The sequence below is a fragment of the Corvus cornix genome, chromosome 8 (genome assembly GCF_000738735.6).
Source record: "Corvus cornix cornix isolate S_Up_H32 chromosome 8, ASM73873v5, whole genome shotgun sequence".
Taxonomy (NCBI): Eukaryota; Metazoa; Chordata; class Aves; order Passeriformes; family Corvidae; genus Corvus; species Corvus cornix.
In genome coordinates, this window is record NC_046338.1 from 30,951,672 (window position 1) to 30,963,243 (window position 11,572).

The following is an 11,572-nucleotide window of genomic DNA, read 5'->3' on the forward strand; positions in this document are numbered from 1 at the left end:
AAATTCATTGTGCATTCTGATCTTGCAGCATGCAAAACAGGAACGGGAACAAACAAATAACTATTTTCCTTGACCAAAATAAATCATGTACATTTTGGTGTGGAACTGAGATTACAGTCCTCATTTTCTTTTTGACTTGACTGTAGCTGTTGAGAATAGCAGCCCCTCAGATCTCTGGTAATGTAGTCTTCAGCTCAAATAGGGATTTTAAAATATTTAAGCGTCTCTCTCGTGAGGCTTCTTGTTTCCTATTTGTTTTGTGTTGCTAAGCAATGCATTTAAACCCCCAAAGTTAAAATTTACAACTCTCAAATTGTCCTTCAGCCTTATTCTCCAAACCTCACATCTGTAATGGGTTTTCCATCTGCCAGTTTTCCCAGGTCGCCCCATCCATCCTCAAGTCTGCAGAGGAAAAAGCCTTGTGGTTGGGCGGGGGGGGGGGGTTTCCCTTTTTTTTTTTTTCTTTGCCTCCATCTGTAATTAATTTCTTGCAAAGCCACATCTGTCCATTTTGGGGCAGGGGAAGTGGGAAAGGGGAGGTAAAGAGTGAAGTCACTCTCTCCCTTTCCCAGTAAAATGCAGGATTTGGCACGTGTGATTGTAGTTCCTCGGGGCATTTTAGCATCTCCCTTCCACCCGGCAGCCCTCGCCACCCCCAGCTCCAGTGCACGCCTGGCAGAGGGCAAAGTGCTGTGTGGAGCTTGTGGGCTTGGTCTGTGCTGCTGCCCACATCTGACACCGCAGTGTTTCGACTACCGGGGTTGCTGCAAAAGCTGCTGGCATCCTTTGGAAAACTTCCTTCTGTCAATATTTGAATTTTCAAAAACCATACTAAATAGCTGCCATGATGTTTCGTTTTTAAAGACTTAAGAAATAGCCGCAGCGGTCCCAGTCAATATTCCTTCTCTGCCATCATCCAGTGCAGCTGTTCCAAAATATTTTTACGTTCTGCAGACCACCAGGCAGCTTTGAGCAGGAGCTGGGCTTGCTGTGAGGCTGGTCCCCTGCCTGGTGCCCTGTCCTCTGTGGCGGGGGAAAGCAGAAAGAAGCAGCTGTCTTAGAATCATGGAATTGCTAAGGTTGGAAAAGACCTCTAAGATCATCAAGTCCAACCGTTCCCCCGGCACCACCACAGTGTTCACCTCTGAGCTGTGTCCTCAAGTGCCACGTACACATGGTTTTTTGAACAGTTTCGGGGATGGTGGTTCCATCACTTCCCTGGGCAGCCTGGTCCATGGCTTGAGAACCCTTTCCATGAAGAAAGTGGCCTCCCCTAGGCAACTTGAGGCCGTTCTTCTTGTCCCATCACTTATTAACTGTGAGAAGAGCCGGACTCCCCCATGGCTGCAACCGCCTGTCAGGTGCTGGTAGAGAGTAATAGGGTCTCCTCTGAGCCTCCTTTTCTCCAGACTCACCAGCCCCAACTCCCTTTTGCTCCAGCCCTTTCCCCAGCTCTGTTGCCCTTCTCTGGACATGTTGCTGTTCATTGCCCTTCTTTGCTTATGCAGGACATAAACATGAAAATGTTAGAACATGAAAATCCTGAAGTCTGGGAAGAAATTCCTCTCTGTGAGGGTGGGCAGGCCCTGGCACAGGGTGCCCAGAGAAGCTGTGGCTGCCCCTGGATCCCTGGAAGTGTCCAAGGTGCTTGGAGCAACCTGGTCTTGTGGAAGGTGTCCCTGTCCATGGCAGAGGGGTGGAATGGGAGGATCTTTAAGGTCCCTTCCAACCCAAACCATTTTGTGGTCTATGGGAAGTTGAATTCTTAGGCAATTTTGGAGATCTGATTTAACTGATTTAAACATCCAGCACCTCCTTCCCACCCAGTGCTCCTCCCACACTTGGTCCTGGTGGCACAACTACTGGGCAGTTGGTGATTTAGATGGGATCATTAATCTGGATTAAATAGATACTGGCTTACTTTGATGCCAGACTATTTTAAATTTAGGTTGGTTCTGCAATTCAGCGTATTGCCCAGCCTCGCAGGCCATGGTGTTGGCGCATCTGAAGGGCTGGCAGAGGGGAGGGAGGATAAATGGCAAGGAGTATGGCAGGGGCAACTTAAATTGATAGTCCTGCTGAAAAACACCCCCCTTTGTCAAACTGCTGCCTGGTACCTGAGGCAGAACGTGTTCTGTGCAGGGCTAACACCATGTTTGCTGCCTCTTACAGGCACGCTCTTGAGCGTTGCTTTCAGGAGAAGTTCTTCAGGATGATGTCCTTAGCGCTGATAAGAAATGGCACATTTTAGGATAATATGATAAAGAACTGAAATGCTGAGTAGTTAAGAGTGGTAGAAACTTCCTCGCTCAGGATTCATCCCTGCTGGACGTCCAACCATCCAATAACTCTCATAATTACGGGTTAGAAGGGGAGCTGTTACATGAGTATTGCAGAAGGCTGGAGCACTGGAAGCTGAAGGAAGCTGCTGGGAAGAGGACTGTTGGATCAGAGGGCATCCCAGCAGAGCCCTGCAGAGGAACTGGAGCTGGCTCACGCAGTCACTCAGGGCGCCCACGCCGGTGGGGATATTGTGTGTCACAGCACACATCTGCCACGGCTGCCAGAGCACAGTGGGACCTTGTTTCAGCACAGCCATGGTAGTAACGTGTCTGGAAAATAATTTTTGGCAAGGGTCGACTTAAACAGCTTTGTTCTGCCTCAGAGTCAGCTCTCAAACAGCTCTCAAGCACTGAGCGGGTCGTGGCAGACTCTCGAAGTGCCAGACATGCTCGTGGTGGCCACGTACCTGTCAGAGAAAGGACATGGAGCCCTTCCACAGGGTGGGTGCCTGTGGAAGGGCTCTGGATCCCCTGCTGGAAGATCATTGCCCAGCAGCAACTGAGGATCCCACCAGCAAACTGGGAGCAAACCCCATTGCAGATGCCTCTGAAATCTCCCATTGTTCCCAAACCCCCGTGACTCTGTGTTTCCATCTCCCCATTTTAAGATTTTAAGACATTTTGTTTTAATTAAATGAATTTAATTTAATTTGAATGAAAAATACGGGCACAACTCTGTGGTGGCAGCTGCTCTCTGAGGAACTGACTCATAAAAATAATGTGGTGAGAAAATTTATGCTGATTCCAGTGTAAAATGACCCAAATTTGAAATAACACTGACACCCTGTGGAGATGTTTGGAGGGACCTTGCTGATCCTTGTTTCTGATCCTACAGGCCAGTGATTAGGTTAGTTCATGTCATATTTTAGCAAAACTTTTCTTTTTTCCTATGAAGGTTTTGTTGTCTTCAAAGTCAGTTAAAAAACAAAAATTCTTTGTATCTTTTCTATTAGAAATATTTTTTTAATCCTGTAGCTAAACCACAGAAGTTCATTCACCAAAAAGAGGATGATGAGGAATATCCTACAAGATCTGAAGAATGTGCCTGCAATGGGTTGAGTTTCCTGAAGGACTTTCTTCTGCACAGCTGGAAGCATTGGAGGGAGCTGCTCCATGCCAAGGTGAAGTCAGGATGCTAATCATTTCCTTTCCAGTCTGGACTCTTGTTTAAAAATGTAAGAGCTGAAAGGTTTAATGGCAAATGTGCGCTGTGAATATGCAGAGCAGCAGCTTTGTGTTTGTTCTTGCTGCAAGTCACTCAGAGGATGGCCTGGCCCTTTGGAGCGTGTCCTGCGTGCTTTACCGTGCTTGTGTTCTGGATTGACTCTGGGCAGAGACAGCCCGGTTAAAAAGGGATCAGTTTCCCTTTGCACTCCAGTTGGAGCACAGGATCCCTTTTGTGTGCAGGATTAAAGATCAGAAGGAAGAGGGAGGTTACTGAGGAGGCTCCTGTGCTGTGAGTGCAGCCAGGCACTGCCGGGGAGGGCACGGCAGACTGGGAGCTGTCCCGTTCCTCCCGTGCTGCCTGGAACACCTGAGCACTGCAGTATTCACCTTCAGAGTTGCCTGGTCTCATTGATTTCCTCCAAGGGTGATAGGATGTTTAATTCTCAGATGTTTACACTGTCTGCAGAAGGGGAAACATGAACTGGGCTGAGCAGAGCCAGAATATGCAGCAGAAATGAGTTGTCATAAAAACTCAGTTTGTGAGAGCTGGAGTTGTTGATCTTTGTGGGTGAGCAAGGTTGGATATCATTGGTCTTACAGTTCAGGAATCATTTTCCCACTGCAGGAATGGTGCTGGTTGATCAGCCTCAGTGCTAGACCCAGAGGAAGTTCGAGTTCCAGTGTATCAATGACTATAGAGATACCATCTCCCATCTCAAAACCACGGCTATTCCAGGGCTGCGGCCAGACTGTGGTAAGGTTTTCCTTCACTAACCAGCCATGACACCCTTCCCTCAAGCTCTGTGCTTTCATCCTGCTGAGATCAGTGAGCAGAGCTGCTGCCCCAGGAGCAGTGAGCTGGGCCTCGTTTCCAGGCGTGAGCCCATCCCAGTGAACAAGGAAGGGATTTCTGCACAGAGCCAGTGTGTCCATTCATAAAAGCCTTTGAGATTAAAAGTATTTACAGACACTTAAAAATTTCTTAGGGACAGATTCAGCTTCCAAGACAGGAGATGTTCATGGAGATAGAATTAGACTTGACATGTGAATAGTTTAGCCCTGCAAAGACTGGGCTTGCTCTCTCCTTGTCCTTACCCCACTGAAACCTCTCCTGGCTGTGCTCCAGATGCAATATCCCCAGCTTTGCCAGCTGTGGACGGGGGTCACACGGGCTGCCCCTTTGCCAAACCAGCTGGGATCCTGAGGATTGCTCTTCACAGAGGGGCATTTCCTTTCGGTTGTCTCTGGAATTTAGTGCCATTGAATGACGCCACCACCCTCTGAACAAAAGGGAAATTCACCCTGCATTCTGCAGCAGTTGCCTACAGGCCTGAAGGGAAACCATCATGGGGGTTATCTGTAAGGAACTGTCAGCTGGTAGCCACAGAGGACACTCAGCACCAATTGCTCCTTTAGTAAGGTTGGGTAAATTTGAGTGATGTCTTGAATCACCAGAAGAGGAATTAGAAGCCTTTTCCACGAAAGCAGTTCTCATTCTGTAGCTGTTGCATAAGCAGCCAAGTCGGGGTCAAGGTTAAATTATTTAAAAGTTCTCCAGGTCAGTTCTCAAGGCTGTGCTTAGGATCCTTGCTGTGACCTCTCTCCTTCACAAGGCTCACGTGAAGAAGGAAGGATTTTCATACCAAATCTGATAAAGGTCACACATTTTAAAAAAAATCCCCATGATCTGGTGACAGCCTGAGAAAGTGACAGGAAGAACCATAAGAGTCTCTGCACAACTTGCTTGGTTTGCTCTAAAGTCAGCTAGTTGTGATTTAAGTATCTTGAGTTATTTTGGGCTAATACACATGTACAAGAGAAGGTGCACAACAGCCTGGCTGGCGTGTTGTCACAGCACAGTGTGACTTGCTTCAACCCCTCAGCTGAACAGAGCTTGGTTTGTCGTGAGAAGTTTGAGAATTGCTTTAATCCGGTATCTCCAACACCTCTATTATTTCTAGAGAGAAAGGTACAGTCTTGGTACTGTAGGTATTGCCCCTTTTCCTTGGCACCATCTGTCCCTGTGGAGTTTGTTTTCCCAGCAAGGCAGCCTCTCTTCTCCCTTTCTTTTCCTAATGCTGTGCTGAACCCTAATATTTTAGAGAAGGCTCAGAACAATGCCCACTGCTTTTATCCATAGAATCGCTGAATAGTTTCAGTAGGAAAAGGACCTAAAGGATCCTCTAGTTCCAACCCCTTGCCATGGGCAGGGATTCTACCTTCCAGAAGTTGATTTTGGGCACTGGTGCTTCATGAAATTGCCAAACCAGACTTGAAGTTCAACTGAAAATTACTCTGAATTTAAAAATGAGATTTTCAAATTTATTTATTATTTTACCCAATCTCAGTCAGTTTGAAATGGCCACTCCAGTGCCCTTGTCAGGTTTCCAGTGTGTGCAGCTCTGATGAGATGTTATAATGATCCCCACGTTCTCTGTCTCCTCCTGGCACAGCCTCTGGTGAAAGGATGCAGAGGGTAGAAGTTGTCCTCCATGGGACCCCAACAGACATCTGGGCTTTGTTTAACTGCTCTTGGTTTTCTTCTCCCAAAGGACCAGGACTCCTCCCCTCTCCACGAGGAGATTTGGTCTGTAGTGAGCTGGTGGCTGCTCCACCAGGAGCTCATGCAGGAAAACAGGCAGGAGCAGGCACAGGGCCATCAAAGGTACACACGAGGAGGCAAGGAGAATAAAATCAGCTTGTGCAACGCAAATGTGTGTTGCTGTTCCCTTGCAGCCTTTGTGCTCAGGTGGAGAGGTGGCGTCTTCGTGCTGCTGTCAATTAGACTGAGAATAAACACGGTTTAATTTGTGGTGACATTTAAAAGCAATTAAGGAAGTTTAAATGTTAAATGTGTGGTTTTGTCTTTCCAGTTAAACACAGTTTTGGAGGAAAAAATATCCCAAATATTTAATTACACACGTACAACTGTATAAATAAGCCTGACAGTGCTATAAAAGGATTTTTAATCCCTTGCATATCTGCTTTAACTTCATGTTCAGGGTGTGGTGCTCCATTAAAATATTGACCCATGTAGTTTCTTACTGTAATGCCTGTATCCAGCATTGTCTGGGAGCAGCTGGGGTATGCATTTCCTAATCTGCTCCAGGCAAAATCACCCAGGTAGCTCAAAGCACCTATACAAACTAACCCTGTTGATTTTTCCCTGAAACAGATTAAGGAGTTATGAAGCAGAACTTTTCAGCAGCAGACATTTGGCACTAGTGACTCCATGTGCTGGTGGTGACCAGCAGCTGGAGGGTGTAGTGTCTCGGGCTGGATGTGCAAAGGGAAGTCTGTTGCTGTCCTTCCCTCTGGACAGGTCCAGGAGAGAGGAGCCAGGCCTCCCTGGCCTGGGTGCTCCTGGGTGCCAGCAACCCTGCTGTCAGCTGATTACGAGGTCACCTGGACTGAGCTGTCACATGCCACACTCGGGGTTTTGTGCTTGGGAGACTCCTGAGGCTTTACACATTGTCCAGACCTGGGTTCCATCCATCTAACCCCAGTACTAAGGATCTGCCCTTTTGGACCATATTCTGAGGGACCCCTTTGCCACTCTGTAGTCCCAGTGAAAGCCTTCTTGTGGCACCTTTCCACTGAACCTTGTGGCCCTTCCTTTTCCCTGCAGGTCACACTGCAGGGTAGGCATGGGGTGGTGGGGCACTAAGCTGAGTTCTAAGCTGAGTTCACCACCACTGGTGTGAGAAGTCTTTGTGCACATTAAGTGTTCCTCAGCTCACCTGCCCTGTCCTTCCCTAGTCTCTGTCTCACGTCTCTTATGTTCTTTCACTGTTCCCATTTCATGGTATCCAAGAACTCCTCTTCGTGGCTAAGTCAAGGCAACGATCCCTGTTTGTCTCTCCACTGCCTGGCAGAGAGGCAGAGAGTTGGGGGTGGCACCTCTTTAGCTGAAGAGATTCCATCCAAGAGTCAGTGCTTGACACCTGACCTCAGAGGCACCCTGCCTCAAATTATTTCTGTACCTTCAGCTTAAAGACATGCGGTAGTATAATATTATATTACGTTATATCACTATATTATACATAATATAAAACATTATATATATTTTATATGTCTGTATATAAATATAAATATATATTTTTTTATATATGTATCTTCTGCAAAGCAATGCTTAACATGCTTTTCTAGGTCTAAGTGGCATCCTCGACTCAGGAATTTCTTTCATATTGTACAAATCTGATTTCAGCCTGTTGCCAGGATCACACAGCTCTTTCAATAGGAAGATCTGTGCAGCATCTGGTGACAGCATGTATGTTGATTCAAAGCTTTCTCCTTTTGAGCATGCAGAGGTTTTCCTGGAGCAGATAGAATTATTTAACAGCCTCTATGGCTTCCTTGCCACACCAGCCCCAGCTTTTGAGATGGCTCTTTGCTGCTGTTCTTCCCCAGTCTGAGACAGTCCTTATTCCCACGACCTGCAGATTTTTATAGGCAGCCCCAGCTCCGTCAGCTCTTTCTCTTGATCTTCCTGGGGTCTGCTGCACCCTTGGCAAGGGATAACAAAGCTCTTCTGCCTGTCAGCTTTGGAAGATGATGGCCCTTCATGACCACCCTGTGTCCTGCTGGTCCCCCAGCCATCCAGCATCCCCAGCTCCATGGCTTGTCTGTACCCTGATGCACTTGGCCTCTTCTTAGCTCTTAATGTTTCTGTAGCTGTAGACGATTGCTCGGCACTTAAATATTAACGTGCTAATTAATAATGAAAGCCGAGATTGTAGTTAGGGTTAAAACTTTATTGGGTGAGGAGCTAGCAGAGGAGCAGTCCATAACAATAAACTGTGCTATTTATATATATATATATATTTAAGTATCTTTCCCTCTAGCAATAAGAGAGGTTGCCTGTGCTGTGTGTGGATGTCTGCAAAGATGTTTGCTTGAAGCACTTGGAACCTTGCAGCAGGAGGTCATAAAGCACTAGGTATGACTTTTTTTTTTTTTCTTCTTCAAAGGGGTTTTTAAAAGTCCCATTAAAAGTTTTCGTTCCAAGTCCTAAAAGTGGAGGAGGAAAAAGGAAAATTCCCGGAAAGAAATATACTTATTTTCCACTTCAGGCCAGTCTGCAAGTGCAGTATTTGTTGCAGTCTTAAAGTGGCCCAAGGTACTGCAGTCAACTATGCTGGACTCAGTGATCTCAGAGGTCTTTTCCAACCTAAATGATTCTGTGAAGAGGGACTAAAAAAGATGAGGAGCAGCAAGTGGAGCAGAAACAATGGAGAAGATGCTCCGGGTAGTGAGGAGCCGTGGAGGAAGGGGATGCACAGGCTGTAGCTGCGGACTGGGATATCTGTCACCCCCTGCTTTTCCTGCCGCGGTGTTTTTGTGGGCGCCTGTCGGGCTGCGGGGGGGTGGCTCCTGCTGAGCCAGGCTGGCATTGCGCCCAGCTGCGCATTCCCTGCCAAACTTCCAGCGCTGCCTGCGAGATGGAATTGACACTGGAGCGTTAAATTGGGAGTGTGTGAACATAGGGGGGAAAAAAAATTAAATTGTTATTTGTAGTAGCACGGGGAGAGATAAAATTCTATTGATGTTATGGTTGAATAGCATCCAATTTATTGGTGCTAGATGATAAAAGGAGGTGGATTGCTCAGGACTGCATATAGTCACAATATGCAGTATAATAGGGCTGTATAGTATAATAATACTGTTTAAGAGGGTTGTAATTCTAAATTATACTTCTATCATTCCAAAGTCAGAGGAGCCAAGTGCCCCTGACGGCGGTGCGTGTTGTTACAGGACCCGTTGCCACAACATCCTGCTCCCGCGGAGCGCAGCCACAGCTAAGTATTTTCCATATGCATTTGAAAAATGTGTATGACAAGTGTGTATTCCCTTGCTTTCCCCCTGTAGCCAGGGCTCTTCCCCCGCAGCCCTGGAAGCGGCACCGGCGGCGGGCGGGCCGGGGTTAACGGCCGCCGCCGCCGCCCATTGGCGGGCGCCCCCCCGCCGCTCCCATTGGAGGCGCCCGGGCCCGCTCCTCGGCCCGGCAGCTCTGGGCGGCTGATTGGCGGGCGGGAGGCCGCGCGGCGGGCGGGCGGTGCGCCATTGGCTGGGGGCGGGCACGGGCGCTGGGCGGCACCATGTTTGGTGGTGGCGGGGGCCGCGGGCGGCCGGGCCATGGCGGGGCGGGCGGCGGGGCGCGGTGAGTGCGGCGGGCGCGGGCAGCGGGGCCGGGCCGGGCCGGCGGCGCCCGAGGGACGGGGCGGGATGGGACGCGGGGCCGCTGCGGCCTGGGGCGGGTACAGCAGGGGCGCCCCGGGCCTGGCGGCGGGAGGGAGGGGGCGGAGGGGCGGTTGCGCCCCCCCCTCAGAGCGCTGGAGGGGCCCCTGCGGCCGGACCGGCGGCGGGAGAATCACAGGATCAGGGAATTAGGTTGGAAAAGACCTCCGAGATCGTCGAGTCCAAGCGGTGACCCAGCAGCACCCTGTCAGCCAGACCACGGCACCAAGTGCCACGTCCAGGCTTTCCTTGAACACCTCCAGGGACGGTGACTCCGTCGCCTCCCTGGGCAGCCCATTCCACTACATAATCACCCTTTGTCGTGAAAAAATTCCTCCCTATATCCAACCCGAACCTCCACTGGCGCAGCTTGAGGCTCCGTACTCTTGTCCTATCGGTTTTTACCTGAGAGAAGAGCACAGCCTCACCTGGCCACAATCTCCTGTCAGGGAATTGAGGAGGGCGAGAAGGTCCCCCCGAGTCTCCCTTTCTCCAGGCTGAGCCTCCTCAGCTCTCTCAGCCTCTCCTCACCAGACCTGTGCTCCAGACCCTTCCCCAGCGCTGTTCCCTTCTCTGGACTCGCTCCAGCACCTCCACGTCCGTCCCGACGGGTCCGGCCTGAGCCGCGGGTCCGGCCCCCGGACACCCCCCGGCTTCGCCCGTGGTCGGCGGGAGCTGCACGGACGCAGCTCTGGCAGATGGGAATTTTCATCTGCACTCCTGCGGTTCATTCCTCTTCGGGATGCTCGCTTTGAGCTGGGGACGGAGCCCCGTACAGCTGTGAAGCCTCTCTGGCTATCTCTTAACCCTTGGGAACAGCCGTCTGCGCCCTGGGCTCTCGCCGAGTGCCAGTCGCAGCTTGGCGAAGGTCATTGTCCACTGGTGGCAAAATACGACGTGTGTTCATAGAAGCGCTGACTGTGGTTGTCAGAGCCATGGGTTTAACCCTTTTTAAAGGATATCTGTCTTTGGATCCTTTCTGGATACAGATGTGCATAAGCACTGCGGCTCTTTCGTTGTACCTTCTGTGGCACTACAACATACATAGTGCTCTAGGGGCTGAGCAAACAGCGTAAACTGTAAAATGTAGATCCTAGGCTTGCAGTGGATTCATTGTGAGTGGATCCCACCTGGTACTCACTACAGAACAGATATTCTTGTGTCTTGTTTTCCTTTGAAAATAACTCCATGCACCCCTTGTGTCCTTAAGTCTGACCTGCACAGTCAGCACAAGACTTGCCTCCGTTTGTGGTACAAAGTTTATTTTGTTTCCTCGTACAAAGTTGTCAGCTTGGTTCTGACACCAGAATGCCACTGCCTCTCCTTGGGAGTGGGGGAGGCTGATTGGCACCTTCCTACAGCAGAGACAGGCTCCTTGCTGCTAAAAGCCAGATGGGTACATGGACCCTCATTAAATTTTTAGTACCGGTCTTACATAGGAGCTGAATAAACATAAGAATGTCAAGTGGAGAAGGGAAACTGCCTAATTTTCTCACTGCCTTGGCTTCGTTTGCAAGTGGAACAAGGCTCCCTAAAGCATTTCCAACTGGCTTTATTGACCTGCAGTGGTCAGGTGGAATGTCAGTAACTGGGATAGGGACAAGGGAGAGTTGTTCCGGCTGTCTTCTGACCAGGTCCCAGCCCCCTCTGTATCAGTGCCCTTGGCTCCTCCTGCCCCTGTCCTGTGCCATTCTCCATTTCAGTGCTCCCAATCACTCCCTGCCCACATGGCATTCCCAGCTCCATGCCAGTCCCAGCTGTACGCCCGTGGGTTGCCCACATGGCCAAGGCAAGCAGACAACTGTTGAGCCAACACCTCGGCCCTT